We start from the raw sequence: 20,127 nt of genomic DNA, 5'->3' as shown, positions 1-20,127 counted from the left end.
CACACACACACACACACACACACGTCATTTGAACATAACATCAAAGTTCTAAATTTGATGCTTTTGGTAAAAAAGAGATCCGTGAAAAATCCTAATAACTTCAAAGGTGATCACAAACCAAAGGCCCTCCAGAAATAAATTCTGGAATAGTCGGCTATCATAAAAAATAGTCTTGCCATTCGCAGCAACACAGATGGAGCTGGAAGCAATAGTGCTAAGTGAAATCAGTCAGAGGGAGAAAGACAAAACAAAGGGTCAGATAAAGCCAAACTGAAAAACTAACCTTGAAACTGACTGTGGAAAGGGGGCAACCAGGGGGAAGGGGGAGAAGAGGGAGGAGCAAAAGCAGGGAGGGAGCACCAGGGTCTCTGGTGATGACTGTGGTTCCTCGGTGGCCGGCACACCATGGCAGTCATGCCTGAAGGGGGATCCTACCCTTCTACGGTGAAAAACAACAATGTGAACCAATATTAATGCAATAAAAATTATTAAATAAAAAAATCCTCTCCTGATACTGGGAAACTCCTAAAAGACTCATTTGTTCTTGGTTCTTAAGTTTCTTCAATTTGCAAAATGCAGGCTTCCTATTGTATGTTAAAACTTGACCCTGAATATAGTGAGAGAGACAGATGCAGAGTCTCAAGTGGGCCCACAGAGGCATAGTCTCAAATGGTCCAGAATGATTTCTATTCTTCTGCCTTTAAAGTTGTGTTTATTCAGGACAAATAAAGGACAACAAAAAGTCCAACTCATCCTTTAAATTATCAATAATTCAACAGGCAATAAAACTCTGTATTTATAATATCAACTGACCAAAAAAATCCCAGTTAACTCTCATTCAGGTGAAAAAGATGGCTTGAGCTTTCAAATAATGCTTCAAAGCAACTGTCATTATCATTACAGCCAGTTCAGCCCCTTAATCCTGTCACGAAGTGAAAAAGATGACATAATGTTGGCCTCACAAGTAAGCAAAAGAACATTCAGTTTCACTAATTACCACCAGCACACACAAGAGCAACAGAAGGACTAAAGAATGCTCTCATTCAAACCAAAGCAACAGATTTTTGTCTGATGTGTCTGGTGTAGACAATACCAAAGGAGTAAACATAAGAGAATCCTCTTCTTCAGAGCGTTTACAATTGAATTATACTTGGTAGACATAATAACATTAAAATATATTTTTTCATTCTAATGATAATAAGTTAAAATTAATTTCCAGTTAAACAGACTTGGATACTCCACAAAAACTTAAATGGAAACTGCTAATCTTGGAATTTCCCATCGCTTCTAATTACATGTTGAGTACAAAAACAATGACACGGGATAAAGTCATTCCTTTTTCCTGTAACCAGACCAGATTAGTTGGGGAGCCACCAAACATTCTCAGTCACATGAAACAGAAATCTGGGATGTAAGTGTGTCCCAACAAAATGGCTAAGAAGAGTGATACTTGTGAAATTGACCTTTTTTTTTTTTTTTTTTTTTTTTTTTTTTTCCACTTGAATTACCTATGGCTCTCCCTAATAGCATCCTGATGGTTCTGGGAGGCCAAATAACTACCTTCAGAAAAGCTTAGTGGCCAACTTTGGTTACTTCCTGCAGTAATTGAGTTCAGGACAATGCCAGGGGGTTCTGCCTTACCCCCTGGGTAAGAGAATTAGTAGATTCTCAAGCCAGTTTGGCCCCTGTTCCCAACTCTGTTTCCAAATAACAGAGAAGCACGGGGTTAACCTGATCTCACTGCTACCTCCCACCTGGGTGACTGTTCCATTAATTATCCCTCATTTTTCACATCTCTTCCCCTCCACTGTCTTTTCCACAAAGCCTATAAATACCCTCAAGTCTTTCCTTCTTAAACAGAATCTTTTATTGGAATGCTGAGCTACCCTCTCAAATTCCTTGACGGAACCCAGGGCACCTCCTCATCTCAGTGTACCTTAATTACCCTGATGCAACTGCTTCAGCTAAAATAACTCACAAGTCACCAGACACATTGTTTCTGCTGCTCTGAAGACCTTCTGCACTTCTCCCTGTTAGAGCTCTGTCCTCTGTCCTTCATGACTTCAAAATTGCCCTCCTTTGGCTTCTCATGACCACATTTCTCTGGGCTTCACCCCCTACTCTAGCTACTCTTTTCTGCTCTCATGTGTCATGTTCTCGTTGCCAGTCTACACACAAACACGAGGCCCTACCTCTCCTCCTCTTCTCTCACTCCCCCAATGGTCTCATGTGTGTGGCCGCTCTAAAGCTCAGTCCCTCATGTCTACCACATCTAAAACCACCAACTCTGTCCCAAGTTCCAGACACATCCCTCCATTAGCCTGCTCTTCCCTCCACCGACCTGCCCCACATGCATCTTAAATGTCCCCCCAAATAACTCATTATCTCGCCCTCCAAATGTGACTCTTCTCTTACCTTCTATCTCATACAATGAGATTTTCATCTAACCAGCTGTCTAATCTTGAATTCTCTAATTTTTCACTTCTCCTTCACCCTTTATATCTAATCTAAGATCTGGAAGCCCTTGATTCTATCTCCAAAATGTCTCTCACATTGGCTGCGCTCAGCCCTAATACTTCTTGCTTGGCCTGGTCCAGCAACAGTTAACTCATATCTAAACCTACCCCCTTCCTTATGCTCCCCCTTTCCTTCCTCTCTTCTGTCTTCTCTTCTGGGCTCCACAATGTCCCTCCAACAATTTTTTATTGAAGCAACATTGCAGTATAACATTATGTTTCAGTGGTCTTGAGCATTAACATCTGTATATACTATAATAAGCTCAACAAATAGTCCAGATCTATCTTTCATCTCATCATTGCCCACTTCTTCCCCATTATACCCACCCTCGTTCCCCTTCCCTTCGGGTAACCACTAATTGGTCTTTTAGTTCAAAAATTTGCTTGCTGGCTTGTTTGTTTTCTCTATATACCACATATGAGTGAAATCATACAGCATTCATCTTTATCTGTCTGGCTTATTTCACTAAGCATAATTCCTTCTAGGTCCATCTATGTTGTTGAAAATAGCAGGATTTCTTCACTTATAGTTGCATAGTATTCCATAATGTACATATACCTCATCTATTAGTCAATCAATGGGCACTTAGGTTGCTCCCAGTTGTTAGTTCCTATCAATAGTACTGCAGTAATCCCTGCCATGTCAATGATAGTTTCTTGAGCTGGAGAGCAAAAGGCAGAAGCACAGTTAGCCTTGAGGGACTGGCATTTCCCTAAGTAAGCCCATGGGAGTTGAATGAAAGAGAAAATAGGCTGTGACTTGCTGATCTAAAAGATTAATTAAAATTTTCTTAGTGGAATAAATGAGGTCCTCTGTGACTAGGCCCCACCCAGCTCACCTTCCTCACACCTTGAACAATTCCTACATGCACATCATAGGGGGGCCACAAAGCATTACCCCCATGGAGTTCCCATGGCCTGGGCTGTGCTGGGCCTCACTTCTTTCCCACCATGTGGAAGCTTCCAGGCCCAGCTCAATGCCACCTCCTGCTGACATCTCTTCCTGACCCATCAAGCAGGTTGCCACTTCCACGGGACTCTGGGGGTGCCCCTCTCCCAGCACTTAGGACCCACATCCATTATGTAATTGTGACAGTGAGGCCTCATCCACGTTGCAAGAACCCAGGATAGTGGTTCATCTGATGCAAACTCCATAAACAAACACCTTTCCCAGTCCAGGGCTGACCCAGGTGAGAGGTGACTTCAGCTGCAGCTGCCTCACACCTGCTGCCTCCACCAAATACAAAGGAGAATGACAGAGATACTAGCTTGTGCTTTCTTCCTATCGTTGTTGCTGCCTCAATCGTTTCTCTTCTCCCTCCCAAGCAGGGGAGTTTATTTTGGGCTTTCTTTCTATTTGGAATTCTGAACTCCTTGGCCAGAGTCACAAGAGATTTTTAGTGGCTTTGTGTAACTCAGGGTCATAAATGGAAGTTGCACAGTATCCACTTAAGTTTCCATCCAGAAAGCAATTTTGGAAGACAAAAAGGGGGAGGATGTGGATAGTCCTCAAGTCCAGAAAAGAAATGAATTTGAGAACTTGTCCTCTGTCAGCTGCTCGCTCAGGCCCCTTCCCACTGAGCCTGCATGGCAGGAGTGGGTGCTGCTCCCAGAAGCCTAAATAGACAGGAACTATGCATGGTCCCCCAGAGTGGCCAGTGTGAAGGGTCATGTGGATGTTGGTGATCCAGACTTCAGCTTATGAGCATATATAGTCATGATGGAACAGACTATGGACAGCAGACTGGGCCCCACCTAAATTATAGTCCTCCTTAGCCTGAGATTCCTGTATGATTCAATGGGGTGGGCGAAGGTACCTCATAAAAAATGATTAAGATTTAATTTCCCTCTAGTCAGGCAATGAATTCAATTTAATCTTGAGAGATAAACCCAAAATAAGATTGTGATAAAATAACAAAAGTAATAGCTACACAGGAGCCTCCCTGGTGGCCTAGGGGTTAAGTCTCAGCACTATCACTGCTATAGCCTGAGTTGGATCCCTAGCCAGGGAGGTGACAGCAGACCTCTCCTGTCTTTCACATTGCTCCCCTCAGCAGTTTATTTCAATAGATCTTCTGTTCTGCTCCCCACTCTGTCTCCAATGAATCCTCTCACCCCACCCCACCCCCAACCTCTGGCCTACACCCCAGGTCTTCTACAAGAGAAAAAAAAAAAAAGCAATAGCTACACAGTGATCATTCCCATACCCAGGAAAATCAAAGAAGCTCTTGGAGAATCTTTGTAACAGTTTTGGGACATCACATTGGCCCATATTTTACTTTAAATATACATTACCTAACACGCCAAGATGTTATTACACAGGAAATGAAATTTCTTGCATACTTATTTCTATCTAAAGCTACTAAAAATATTCTCTAGGTATGTGCTCTGATAGATCTCTTCAAATCATATTGATTTCCAAAGTCAAAGGCAGAAACAACGCAGGATGACCAATTCCCGCTTTGCAGGATACTCGATCTGGGAAGGAAGCCCACAGCTGCAGTTCTCAGACATGGCCACACGGTGGCAGAACGACTCTGCACACCAGAAACACGTCCTCCACCTTTAACAGTTCCAGCACCCAGGGTGTTAGAGAATCTAGGAGACCTTTAACATAGAATTGCAAAGTCTGTGCCTCGAGGACTTTTCTGCTGCGGGATTTATTCTCATCTTATTGGTTCATCACTAGAAGTAAATAATAAGGCGGGGTAAAAAGATCAAGTATGTTCATGGTAGTATTTTTGTAATCCTAAAAAAAAAAATGCCTTGTCCACCAGGAGGTGTTTGGTAAAAATACATCACAAAGTCATCACCTTCAGGAGACGACGTCCAGGGCGTGCTGTGCGGCGAGGCCAGGAGGAGAGAGAGAGAGAGAGAGAGAGAGAGAGAGAGAGAGAGAGAGAGAGAGAGAGAGAGAGAGAGAGAGTGTGTGTGTGTGTGTGTGTGTGTGTGTGTCTCTGCGCTGCCAGAGCACCAGGCTATGAACCATGGTGACATGTGTGACAGGCGAAGCCCACGCACTCGCTCCTTCATTGAAAATCTTTTGTCACGACAGATAATGTGGCAATTTCTTCTCATCTCAGTATCTCCATATGCTTGATAAAGAGCAGACTTTGTAAAACGTCAGTTTCTTAAGACCTTAATGAATAAGAGATGTGAAAGGGAAAATCATCGCCAAATATGGGTGGGTTTAGGGGCAGGGAGTGTGTCACTGCAGCGACACCACCCGGCCTTTCCAGGTAAAGGTGAGGGGTGAGGAGGCAGAGCAAAAGGAGCTCACATACTGCTGTGGGAATACAAACTAGCACAGCCTTGGAGGACAGTTGTGTGGCTTCTTACAAAAATAAACGTGTTCTTACCACGTGACCCAGCAACCACCGACCCCTCCCCTGGTATTTAGCCACTGGAGCCCAAACACAGAACTACAGGGTGTTTCCAGCTACCTTGTTGGTAGCTGTCAACATTTGTAACTGACCAAAATGTGTTTTACTAAGTAAGTATAGCCAGAAGATGGAAAATTATTCCAGGCAAGCAAGAAATGAACTGTCAGGTCTTGAAAAGACCTTCATAGATGAAACTTAAATGTGCATTTCTGAGTCAGCCAAGCCAATCTAAAGAGCTCCATGCTGTATGATTTCCACTATAGGATATTCTGGGAAAGACAAAATTATGGAGCTAAGATCAGTGGCTGTCAAGCAGGGGCTGGAAGACTAACTAGGTAGATAATTGGGAGGCAACAAAAATGCTCTGTACATTATAATATGCTATTACATATTTATCCAAACACACAGACTGTATAAGACCAATGTAAACTGCAGACTTTGGTTGATAACGTTGTGTCAGTGTAAGTTCATCCTTGATAACAACTGCACCCTTCTAAAGAAGTTGATTACAGGGACGATTGAGGTGTGGGGGCACGGGTTACATAGGGAATCTCTGTAACTTCTTTAGCTTTAAAAACTATGTTATGTGTGTCACCAATGATAGATGCCAAAGGACTTTAAAAAAGTATCAATACATTAAAATGTTTGAGGAGACTTTCATTTCTGGACAAGAAGGAATAAATGCTTTTAAAACTAGAAAAGAAAATGACTTACCCAAGAAGTATCTACTCTCTAGTTTAAGGGTTCTCACCTTGGCACTATTGACATTTGGGGCCATTTTGGGGGGTGGGTGCAGGCTACTCTGTGTTGTACATATTTAGCAGCATCCTCTTCCCATTAAGTGCCACTACAACCTCCCAGCCATTACAAGAAATGTCATCAGACATGGTCAAATGTCACCTGGCCACCACATCATCCCCAGCTGAGAGTCACTCTTGCTAGTCAAAGGACTTAAAAGAGAAAATCCCTGGGGACAGAGTCCCTTTTAACATGTCCAGCCCACTCCAGGCAAGCGCTATGGAAGAGACTCACCCCTCCCCAACAACCAGGCCACATGGAAATGGAAAGCAGGAGCCTGCTGACTGTCCCCACCTTATACTAACAGAGCAGAGGCCACATGTCTGCTCCCCAGTGGGTGCTGCAGAGACAGTGGGGTAAGGCCTGCTGATCCCCCCTGCTCAGCACTGAGATGACATCAGAAAGAAATAAAGCCCCTTTCTCTCTTAATGGGCACTGACCACAGAGGCCACATAGTTAGAAGCACTAGATTGTCTGCTTGCACTGTACTAAGTGGGGGTAGCAGAGAGGCAGCTCCCAACCCCCCTCAACCAGGGCAGAGAGGGTTGAGAGAGAAAAGGAAACTGGATAAGGAATCTTGAAATATGTGCACAAAGTCCTGAGCAAAACCCTCAGTGGGTCCATGCATAAAATCAATCTGAATCAACACGGGAAAATCTTAAAAACTGAACCATGGTTTCCAGGTAGCCTCTGAGTAACCAAGTAGGCCCGAACAGAATGGCATTTCAAAGGTTATGAAAACTAAACTGACATGCAAACCACAGCCCACAAAAGTAGATAAAAGCATGAGTTTTGAACCAAAACAGATTGTCTCCAAAACTGTAATATTGAAATAGGAACCAGAGTCTCATTATGTAATATTCAAAGTGTGTAGGATACAACCTCACATTATCATCCCAGGAGCAGAGAGGGGGGTGGCGAGGGATGTGGCAGGGTTGTGGCACTGGCAAGCCTGTCGTGTGTACACACAAAGGCGTGATGCTGTAACCCCCAAATTATAGTTATGTAGACTAGTGGGAGATCAGTAACACTTGGGAAAAATGAATAAAGTAATACATCCTAATAATAAAACTGAAATGAAACCAAATACATAAAAATAAAACATTGAAAATATGAAAGGAAAAAAGAAGAAAATCTCCATTAAGAAGACAGTAACACCAAGATGACACAATGTTGGAGTTATGTTGTGATGATTTTAAAACAATTATCATAAAAATGCTCCAACATAAATTATAAATAAATATAATTATTTTCCTTCTTCAAGGAAATACTCAGAAGTCTCAGAAAAAAATATGATGATATACAGAAAATGGAAATATTAGTACTGAAAAATACAATAACTGAACTAAACAACAACAACTCATTGGTTGGGCTTAGTGCCATAGTGAAGGGGTAGGAAATAAGCAGAACCTCGGGAAGCTATGGTGCAATAACAAAAATCTGACATCTGTTTTCACCAGAATCGCAGAAGGAAGAGAGAAAGAACACAGGACTGAAAAACTATCTGAAGAAAGAATGGCTGAAAAGATCCCAAATCTGGAGGAAGTCACAAATCCAGAGATTCAAGAAGCTCAGTAAATCCAAATAGGAGAAGCCCCAAGAAATCTACACCTAGGTATATCATAAATTAAATTTCTGAAAAACTAAAAAAGATAAACCTTGAGAAAATTCAGAGAGAAATGATGCATTATTACCAATAGTTGGATAACAACTGAAACAATAGGCATTTCTTATCTGAAATCATGAAGGTTTCATTAAAGACCCTCCAAATACAGCTACCTCCTGAGGTCCAGGATGATAAGATTTCAACATATAAATTTGGTGGCAGGGGGATGAACTAAATGTGAACATAAAATAACTAAAAGATATGTGCATCTTGGGCCTCTCCTGGTGGCGCAGCGGTTGACATTGGGCTGCGAAGCTGCCCGCAGTCTCTGCAGCACCTGCTCCATTCCTGGCCTCTGGGCGAGGGTCCCACATGGTGTGACAGACCTCTCCTGCCTCGCCCACTGCTCCCCTCAGCAGTGTACTTCGTCAGTCTGCCTGTTCTGTTCCCCGCTCTGGCTCTGGTAAATTCTCTCACCCTCCTGTGCTTCTGACTGTACCCAGTGCTTATATAAATAAATAAATAAATCTTTTTAAAAAAAACCATAGCATTTAAAAAAAGAGAGAGAAGTGCATCTGGGGTAGGGATTTATATAGTGTGAACATTCCATTGAAATGGTAAAATATTAATTCCAAGTGGAGTAGGAAAAAGTTTGCGTGTATATGTAAGTCCTAGTGTAAACACTTGCAGTTTAAAATATAGCAGTAGATAAATTTAAAAGGAATGCAAAAAAAAGAGCAAATAATCCAAAAGGGAAAACAGTACCAAAAAACTATCATGACCAACAGACCAACTATCAGGTCCCAATCATGCAAGTTTGGCTTAATTAGAATATCTATCAATAACTCATTTCCAGTTCAAAATGGCAGATTAAATACATTAATTTATCTTCATTTCTCCATCTCACTGCATTTAGAAAAAAAATTTAGGTAAAAACCAACATGGACAAAAAGAGTCAGGTAGAAACAATAGCAAATGAAAAAAGATCAACATATTTTTTGGAAGATTAGAAGGAAATGGGGGAAAGAAAAACCCAGTCTTTCTCATCTTTCTCCACTCAGCCACACACCTACATGGGAGATGCCACAGCAAGCTGATTCCTGCTTAGGATGCTAGAACAGCTCTGCAATTGTGGGCACCCATTACTCAGAAGGTAGAGAAGAGGGAACGAGGACTAGAAACAGGAGAACTGGCTGAAATACGGATAAAGCACTAAACTTCTAGAAGACCCATCTTCACGAATGAAGCCAGAAGACTATTTCCTTCCTCAGTGTTATAAACTGAATTGTATCTTCTCCCCCCAAAAATTTCCTAGAAGAAGCTCTAGTCCTTAATAATACTGAATTTACAGCTAGCACCTTTAAAGAGGTGATCAAGATTAAATAAGGTCAGTAAGGGTGGGGTCCTAAGGACTGATGTCCTTATAGAAGAAGAAGAAGTCCTTAGAGGAAGAAGAATCTAGGGGTAGATTTCTTGGGGCTTCTCCTGTTTGGATTTACTGAGCTTCTTGAATCTCTGGATTTGTGACTTTCTCCAAATTAGGGATCTTTTCAGCCATTCTTTCTTCAGATAATTTTTCAGTCCTGTGTTCTTTCTCTCTCTGTTGTCTTGCAGACAACAGAAGGCAAGTTGTCTGCAAGTTAGGAGCAAGGCCTCACTAGAAACCCACCCTGCGGGTTTCTTGATCTTGTACTTTCAGCGTCCAGAACGGCTAGAAAGAAAATTTCTGTTCCTGAAGCCACCCAATCTGTGAAATTGTCATGGCAGCCCAAGCTGACTGAAACCCTAGCTGTGGTGGGGACATCTGTTTAGTGGCCAAAGAAACTAAAGCAGAAATGTACTGGTGCAGGGACCCCTCCTCAAGGGAGAATGCAGATGTGTGATGAACAGAGCATTAGGGAAAAGCCCATTCAGAGAAGGGCAAACCTTCCAGGTCTCATCACCTCCTGGACTCTCAGCCATGATAGCTTGGCAGCACACAGGTGTGCTCGCAGGCAGAGAGCAAGCTGAGGAGGAACCACAATGTGCGTCCATGAAGACAACGCCTGGACCCAGGAAAAATGTCTAAAATCCCAAGAGCCATTCCACACTCAAAAGGCACCTGAAAGTGAGCCAAGTGGAGCCATCCACAGCCCACCTGCACAGAGAGCCATTTCAGTGCTTCTCTCCAGGGGAAGCTGACAGCCAAGGATCGCACCTACTTTCTCAAAAAACTAGTGGGAGCTTTGTTTCAGCAACACCCACATTGAGCAAGATAGTGGTTCTCAAACTTTTTGGCTTTGAGCATTTTCCATTACAAAAATTGATGGACCTCCAAAGACTTCAGTTCACAAGTTTTGTTTGTTTTGCAAGTTTTGTTTGTTTATCGATATTTACCAAATTCAAAATTGAAAGTGAGAAATTATGACGACAAAACAACACGTGACTCGCAGGCCACTAGCCACAGTGTGATGATGTCGCTGCTGCTCCTATATCCACAGCAAACTCTGATGTGGCAGGAAACCCAGAATAAAAAGATAAATACAATCTTGGAATTATTATGAATGTAGTTTTGACCTTGCAAATCCACTAAAAGTCTTAGGATTCCATCACGCTGGTTCCTACCACCACACTTTGAGAACTGTTGGCATAAAGAACAGAAGCCAAGAAAAAGGGGAGCCTGAAAGTAAAGAAATAACCTGAACTTGGCAAATGTTTGCGTGGTTACTAGCTAGTGAGTCTCCATGCTTATTCAATAGAAAGACAAAGTTGAGGAAATATTGTAAAAGTAGATCGTTCTCTCAAGGAGCATATAAATTACAGAGAGGCCAAAGATAGGAAAAAATAACTTAAAGGATATGGATAACATCAACAATTGATTCTATTTGGGAAAGTTGATAAAGACTTCAGGGGGAAAAGACATGTTATTCAGACACAATGGCGAAATGTGTCCTTTTTTAAGAAAATAATTTCAGACTCTTCGCTCTCCCATTTTATATAGCCTGATTTTATAAGATAAAAAGAAATGCTGTCTCTGGGATCCAGCTCAGCTTATAAAGATGAGGATAGTCTTACCTTGATCGCCAGCAGCTAGTGACCCTGGTTACCTCTTTCACTACGGAACAACTGGCTTTCAGGTGTTCAGAGTTTCAAGAGAGAAACATACATTTAGAAGTCAGTATTTATCCATTAAGCAAACCTCTTTAGAATAGTTTCATAGTCTAAACTATGTGAGTCAATAATTTTAAAGTTTGTCATCACACAGAACAGTATTACCAGACATCAGAAAGTGTCCAATTTCCAGGCATCTGTCATCCTCCTAGTGAGTCAAAAACAATAGCTTGAAGTGGCTAAATCATTATTGAGTATACAACACAAGCACACAGAGCCTTCATTTAGATCACCCCCTACCCCCCCCCACAGCAACTCACACATTGGCAAATCACATTAATATAAAACCACAATAATAAAAGCCACTTGCCCACACAGGGAATAGCTTCCGCTTGGTACCATCTAGTCTCATCACCCTTATTTTTCTCACTGTGTCCTTCATCAACTTTCAACCCTAATTTCATAACTTTGCCCCAACTTCATTTATTTTTTAACTTTTTAAAAATTGAGACTTTGGGTGTTTCATTTTTATAAATTTGTAAAACGTTTCATACAATTTACAACATGTGTGGTCTTCCTTCCGCTTATTCACAGCAGCATCTCCTTCAGACATGGCTTTACCAGTAACAGCACAAAGACCAACCATCACCCTTCCCTGGCCCCCTCCCACTGCCATCATTTCTGTACCATGACAGCTCTTGGATGGCAAGGAGAACAATTTATTTTCCAAGCGAGGCAATTATCATTTCAGGCTTTATCATCCCATTGTTACGTAAAGTTTTAAAGAAGAATGTGATAGTCCCAACAAAAAATCTAATTGAATAAGTAGATACTAAAAGTTTCTTGGGGAATGTGGAAGACACTCCTAGACCATCTTCAATGGTCCCCACCTTCTAGTACTCAGGCCCTTATTCAAGCTCTTCCCTTTGAGTTTAGGTAACTGTCTACTTTAATCCTAACCAACAGAATATGGCAAGGGTGATGGGACGTCACTTCCAAGATCCTATCACATCAGATGTTAATGCCTGTCAGGCTAGGAGGCTCTACCTTTGCTTGCTTTGATGAGGTAGCCATGTGGGGCAGAACCACAAGGAACTGAGGGGTAGCCCTCAGCCAAGAGTAGAAATTGAGGCCTTTGGTTCCTCAGCCCCCAAGTGTCTGAATCCTGCCAACGTGGCATGAGCTTGGAAGCAGATATTACCCCCCAGTCAGGCCTCAGGTCTTCTGATAAATCGTCCCTGGCTGTCACCATAATCATAGCCTCACAGAGTGTGACCCCCAGAGCCATCCCCAGATCCCTGGCCTACAGAGCTGTGAGATAACACGTATGTGTTGTTTTCAGGCACCAAGTTTGTGATAATGTGTTATTTAGTGATAGATAATGAATATGGGGGGGGGGACACCTAACAATTATTGTGATTGTAATTATCACCAATGAAATCTAACAACCGATTTTATTCTAATGGACTGGTCAGGCAACACATTACAATGCATCTCTAAAAAACCTGAGGTCAAGATGATATTTAAGGGGTGAAGGTTTGTCCTCTCCCCACTCCTCAACACCCACCCAGTGGAGAAGCCAGGCAGAACTGTCGAAAGCCGCCTAGCTGCTGGAGATTACAAATCTGAGACTGACAGAGCTCAGCTAAAACCTGAAACCACAGTGAAATAAAAGAAACAAGCACGTGGGCAAATATACAGATTTAGAACATGAAGTGGGAAGCAGAGAAAGAGGGAACGTCAAGATGGACAGTGGGAAGGCCTCGGAGTGCAGTAGTGTGAGACAAGAGAGGCTACGCCCAGACGGATGGCCAAAGTCAAGACCTGACAGAGCAAGCAGATGAGGCCATTAATGCATGAATGTTACTAGAAGATTAGGCCTTGTTAAAGCTCAGTGATGGACAACCAGTAATTCCCTCACTTACTGACATCATTGGGCAGGCTTTATAAGACTTCAGAACCAAGAGGGCATGAAACTTGAAGAGGCACCTGAAGTCACATGCACCCCGTGCTACAGGCACCCAACAGTCATGGCCAAAACCTAGAGAGATCACCAAGAGCACGTCAAGAGAGAGTTCCAGATTATTCTTGGATTTTCAATAAAAGAGGCAGCTATTGTAGCCCCTCCAAGAGCCTATCACTGAAATCTTCCAGGTTTATTAAAAGTTGTATTTGTGCATTTGCACACCATGCCCACATATTTTGGTAAATGCTTCAAGCACACTTGTGCAAAATGTTGAACATTGGGGAAGAAAACACCATAGTTAATGCTTTCCTTTGAAATGTGAGCTCTGCACCTTTGGGTGATTTCTCCTAGGTTGTCCTCCATCTCTAACCAGACCATTTGGTTTTTATTTATATATTCTTCACAAAAAAAAAAAAAAAATGAAATCAGTGACTACAGACCCCATTTCTGAAGGTCAGGTTGTGCTTGTAACATAAGGCACATAGCACAGGAAGGATAGTGTAGGGAGGAAGGAGATAGACATTTACTTGATGCCTACTGTATACACCATCTCATTTAATTCCTGCAACTTTTCAGAGTGCAACAAGCCAATGTCTCAGGGAAGCTAAAAAAAATTTACTCAAGATTAACCAAGTCAGTGAATGGCAGGGTCAGATTTCAGGACCCAGGTACTTTTGAAACTAAGCTTGCACTTTCTTCCACCATCCACCTTGAGTTCATCAGTCTTTCAAAATTTCTGTTGAGCTAAGTCCACTGAAAAACTGTGATAGTAATAGACTGTGTTTAAAGCTGTATGCAAACATACTTGGTAGATAACTGGGGGATTTTCCACATAGAGTGGGTAAAATCATTTTATGTCTTTTAACCTCTCCACTGCAAGTCAAAGTAGAAAATACAACTTATTGCATCTCTAAAATTCGAATTTTTAAGAATATTGCACTCTAGAAGAAAATCTATTGCAAAGGTAAAATATCTATGTGTAAATTGAATTGCCTGAAAAATCAGATATGTATAATCCTTAATGGAAGGATTTATGATTGCCTCTGAATTTTATTTGCTATATATGCTAATTTGCTAGAAAAAGCTGTCAGTGAGTTTTATCGTTTTAATATACAAAAATAAACATTGTTAAAGTGTGCAGAGGGCATCTTTTTATCTATCCATAACACTAAATATGCTCTAATTTCTGAATGATATCCTGATGACCTAAAAGAATGAATGCCATCCAAACCTGCTATACTAGGGGGAGGTTTATTCCTAAGAGATCTGGCCTATTTCTATTACAAAACATACAGAACAAGTTTTATACACATTTACAAAGTCAGCTTGGCCAAGAAAAAGCTTCACTGGGTTTACTATTTCAAAGATGTCACTTTGATATTAAAACATGAAATTCTACTCAAAGAATATGAAATTGGTCATTCTGACTTTCAGAATGTTTCATTAGGATACCACTGAACAAGCCAGTCTGTCCAGAATACTGTCTCCATACCCATTTTTATATACTCTTCAAGAATTTAATTCTTAGTTTAAAAACAGGAGGAGTTTGGAAAACAAGAACCAGCACCTTTGCAGACCCTTTCTTCTATAAACTTTATAATTAGAGGTTTAGTCAGCTTTTCAAACTAAAAGACGTACACAACCCATGTATGTCAAATCAAGGCATTTCTCAGGACCTGATTACTATTCTATACCACCAAAAAAATCTAAATACCATCATATCTTACTGCAGAATTGTTACTTTTCCCAAGTGCAATAGCAGCCCTATGAGTTAAGAGAGGAGGAAATAAATGCACACAGCTGAGGAAGCCATAATGTCTTGGATTGGCTTTCAAAATACCTCCTCCCAAATAAGTAGGAGCCAGACAGATATAATAAGACTGGCAAAATAATATTAACTGTTACAGCTGGGTTAGCTGAGTACATGGGGTGCGGGGCCAGTTATTAAAATATTGTCTTGTGTGTGTGAGAGAGAGAGAGAGATATGAAATGTTCCCAAACCCTAAATACTTCATATACTGCCTGATAAACATCAATAAAAAAATCAAATTTAGGAAATTTAACATTGGCATAAGTCTATTTTCCACTATACAATCCATATTCAAACATCAATTATCACAATATTGTCCTTTGTAGCAATTGTCCCCAAGTCAGGATCTGATCCAAAAATCATCCATTGCATTTAGTTTTCTCCTTAGTCTCCTTCTGAAACAGTGGATCTGAAACATTGCCTCTGCCACCTCAAGACAGACATTTGTGGCGTGTCTGTCAGTCTGGACTTTTAATGATATTTCCCCTTCATTGGAACGTTATACATTTTGGTAGAACAAGTGGCATTGTGTCTTTCTCAGTGCCTCATATCTGGAAGCACAAGATATTAGTTTACTCCACTACTAAAAATGTTAACTTTGATTATTTGGTGAAGGTAGTGTCACCCAAGTTTTTCCACATAAAATTACCACTTTCTCCTTTGCAATTAATAAGCAATATGTGGGAAAATTCTCCAAAGTGTAAATACTCCAAGTTTCATGTTTTCACATACTAGTTTAACATCCTAGATAATTCTTGCTTGAGTCAGTTATTACTATGATGGGTGCAAAGTAGTGATTTTCTTAGTTTGTCTATATTTTTTTAGTTGGCATCATTTGTAGGCTTTTTAATAACTACTACAATTGGAAATAATTTTACTCAAGAATTTGAGCCTGTCAATCAGAGTCAAGAAATTTTCTTTTAAATTCTGAACATCTCAAGCAACTGCTTGGCAGAGGGTCCTCATTTTTCCTGTGCAGACCTACAGATCATTTTCCTTTTCCTGCTCTCTCCTGCATCTATCCAGATCACTGAGCTCACAGAAGAGATTACTGATGCTGATGTGGTTGGTAGGATGGGGAGAAGAAACTACACACTGATGACCAATAAGAAGGGCAGGAATGACCTGTGAGGTAGCATCAATCAGCTTAAGTGTGGGCCAGGCAAAAATGAACCAAGGTCAATCAGTAAACCAGGAACTACTATGTGGGGGCTGGATGTTTCCTTTCAGATCCAAGTGATCATCAACAACATCCCCAAGACCCAAGCATCTGAAAACTGCCCAAGATATCTAAAGCATAATACAGCTGCTTATTTCCAACATTGCCCAAATATGCCTGGCTGTTCCTGAGAAATTATTCTTATAAACAGATCACAGTGACTTCAACAGTAAAGACCTATAAAGGGAAATATTAATAATGTTAACAAATGACATAAGTGGGAGGAAAAATACTTCACTATGATTTGGAAACACAAAATTATCTGGAATACTAGTGACTGGGGAAATTATTAAATATAGTTCAAAGACCACTGCTTTATTTAATAAACAGGGCTGTTCACAGTAATAGGGTTGTTTTTCCTACTAATTTTTTTAATATTACAATCCCTCCCAATTTTTCAACCTTTTAAAGATCTTGTAAATATGAATTATCCAAATAAAAATATTAATAACTCAAGGAGAACTTGGTTTGAGGATCTCAGATTTCCTTACCAATTCACAGTAACTCACTGGAAACCAAATGGAGGCTGTCAGGCTCCCCATTCCCCCTCTGGAATCTGCCTTTACCATGCTATCTGGACATAAGGATATTTTCTATTTGTTAATTTCTTCTTTTGTGTTTGTTATAAGCAAATCAGGCCACTGGCATTTGTAGCAATTGTCCCAGAGTTAGGATCTGATCCAAAATGATCCACTGCATTTAGTTTTCTCCTTAGTCTCCTTCTGAGGCAAATGTCCAGCCAAATCTTTTTAAAATACCTCGGTGTTTTATATACATTTACATACCACATTCATAAAGAAGGTCCTTCTGGATTCAGTCCTTCAAGAAATGACATTTTTCTCTCAAAGGGAAATTTCTTGGGGGAGAAAAATGGGGAAGGCTAGGGCTCACTGTGCCCAGGTCTGCTATATATCAATAAAGCCATCTACTCACTGCAGCACCCTGGCAGGTCAAGACTGATGAAGAAGTGTCATTCTGTGCTCCCGTCACCTATCATTCCCTCAACTTCAGAAATAAGGACAGAGAGCGCAGTAGTTTAACATCACCAGGTGTTTGTTAGAAATGTAAATTCTCTGAATCATAAACTCTGGGGCTGAGGTCCAGTAATTGAAAAAGCATCCCAGGTGATTCTGATCCACATTAAATCTGAGACTTGCTACGTTAAGAAAAACACTGTCTGTATTCTAACATTCAGCCACTTGAGAGCTAACCAAAGAACTCTTTTTGGAAGCAGCCAGTGCCCTGTAGTTTCAGGATCGCTTCTATGTTACCCGTAAGAGGGCCGTGGGTCTTTAAGATGGAGATATGGTGAAGATTTGGGGAGAATTTTTCAAGACACAGGCTAAGAATACTTCCTTCTCTTTATTTCCATAGCAGGAACATATAATCTTTCATATTATTTCTGGATAAAAATAAAGATCAAGTAATCATCCTCAACACTCTGGAACCCTTTAGATTTCCAGTTGCATCCCAGCTGAGAAGAAACATAATTAAAATTGTGCCTAAAAATCAGCTCAAGAACTAAGCTGGTTGAATATCATAATTTTATTTTATAAACAGAATTAGTGGGCTAATGTTTGGCTCTTCACTGGAGTCAAATATACCATGTAAGGAAGTGAAAGAAACATTTATCTAAATAAATTGGAGCAGAGACATGGCCAATTACTTTCAAAACAACAAGTACATCATATTTACACAAAATATAAGAAAATGAATAAAAGATTAACTGCACTTTTGTGTTGTACAAATTGCCAATAGATACTTCAAGTCTCTAAGCATTTATTTTCCTTTTTTGAAAAATGAGGTCAAATGTAATTATCATCCTCTTTGTTAAGTCTGACTTTTTAATCAAAGCCCAATCCATAATTTCTTTTCCTCAGGAAAAAAAAAAGTTTAGTCAAACTACACTTTTTAGAAATGGGCAAAGAAGAGTCTAGTCCAGATATACAGATTATATCATACACATCTGATCTACGTTTATTTAATTTTAAAAAGGGGGAAGAGCATGTTGGTTTTCTCCACTTACATAAAATAACAGCAAAGAGGGAGGGAGAGGAAACTACCCATTATTGATGGCTTTCTGGGGCCCATTACTGTACGTAGGACAGGTTTGTCCTGATTCCACAGATAAAGATGCTGAGGACACTTTCCATGTCCCATTGCTAATGAATTTTAAGAGGTCTAAAATAAATTTTGTTTGGCTGCAAAAACCCATGTACTCCGCACTATATCAAAGCTGTGTCTTGGCCGGAATAATAGTTTATTTAAAAGAAAAATAAATTATTACAGATATGTTGACAATAACCCTATTTACCCATTCTGTTCCTTCTCACCTCAAAAATGCCCCCAAAAGGTTTATAACCATGACTCCTGTGCTTCTCACTTCTGTTATACACCATTTACTCATTCATTCACTCATTCACTGTGCCAGGTCTGGGGTACAGAGGGTCCTCCGAGAACCTCCCTCCTACATGTCAGGTATGGGGCAGGTGTGGCTGGCGTTTTTTACTCTGCCCTCCTTTTGACGCTCCGCTAACAAGCATCTCGGCTTCCCATACATCTAACTTAACCCCTTTCATCGAGTGTTTCCATTTCCAAAAGCGCCGAGCCAAATAGCAGTGGCGCCAGGATATCAAAAGCAGGCCAACCCAATGCTTTCCAACACTTCCATACAGTAGTTTTAACCTGGCATTTTCACGGGCTGACCTCATTCTCTGTCTATGGTGGCCAGATGCACCCTCCCACTGGCCCGCAGCTGCCCACTGACAACATGGCCCAGGTGGGGCCGCCAGGCAGTCAAACAGTCAAGCCACCCTCATCCCCAGATGGCAGACAAGCAAACCCAACCCAGAACTCGAGGCGAACCTTGAACTCATCTCTCCAAAAGCCCCCCCAAAGGCTGGCTCTGGGCCTGGGGGCACTGTCCACCCAGGCTGCGATGTCAGGCCCTGCTGCCGGTGGCATCCAGGGTGCCCTCCACCTCAGTGCCTTGTGCACGCCCTCTGCCCCATCCCTCCCGGGCGGGCGGCCAGTACCACCTGCGCCCCTCACGTGCTGCCAGGAGAAAAGGGTGATGGGAGAGGGACCAGGGCCCTCCCAGGGACGAGGGGGGACCCCGGCCTCTGGTCCCGCGAGCCTGCACAAAGGCAGGCGTCGGGAAGAGAACTTCCCAGCCCTGGGCCGCGCAGCCTCTCACCCGGCCTCCCGGGTAGGGGCGCACTTACTGTCAGTCGCCATGGTCCGGTGAAGCGCTGCCGGGCGACCACCCGGGGCCGGGGTACTCGGCGCCGAGCCCGGCCGGGCGCGCGCTCCTCACCAGGCCCCGCGCGCTCGGGGGCCGCGCCGCGCACAGCCGCTCCCGCCGCGCGCCCCCGCCGCGCACCGCCGCCCCGCGCCCGCGCCGCCTGCCGCCGCGCCGCCCCGGCCCCGCGTCCCGCGCGCCCGGCCCACCCGCCGCGCGCCGAGCCCTCCACCCCTGCCTCCCGGCATCTGGGCATCTGTCCTCCTGTCCCCTCCCCCCCGAGAAAAATGACCGCAGCAACTTGGAAACACGCTCCTGGCCACGCCAGGGTAGCCTAGGCTACCTTTCCTACTGTATTCTTTATTTTCCAGTCATCTTTTCCAATTTCCACTCCACCCTTGCCTCAAGCTTCCTACCTGTGGCTTTGGATGCAAGCGTGGGTGCTCAACCCCACCTGGAAGGTGCAAAACAGGATCAGAGGTGAGAGTAGGCGTAGGC

The sequence above is a fragment of the Talpa europaea genome (assembly GCF_964194135.1).
Source record: "Talpa europaea genome assembly, chromosome: 8".
Classification (NCBI taxonomy): domain Eukaryota; kingdom Metazoa; phylum Chordata; class Mammalia; order Eulipotyphla; family Talpidae; genus Talpa; species Talpa europaea.
The sequence above is the reverse complement of the archived record's forward strand: the minus strand, read 5'-3'. Positions refer to the sequence as shown.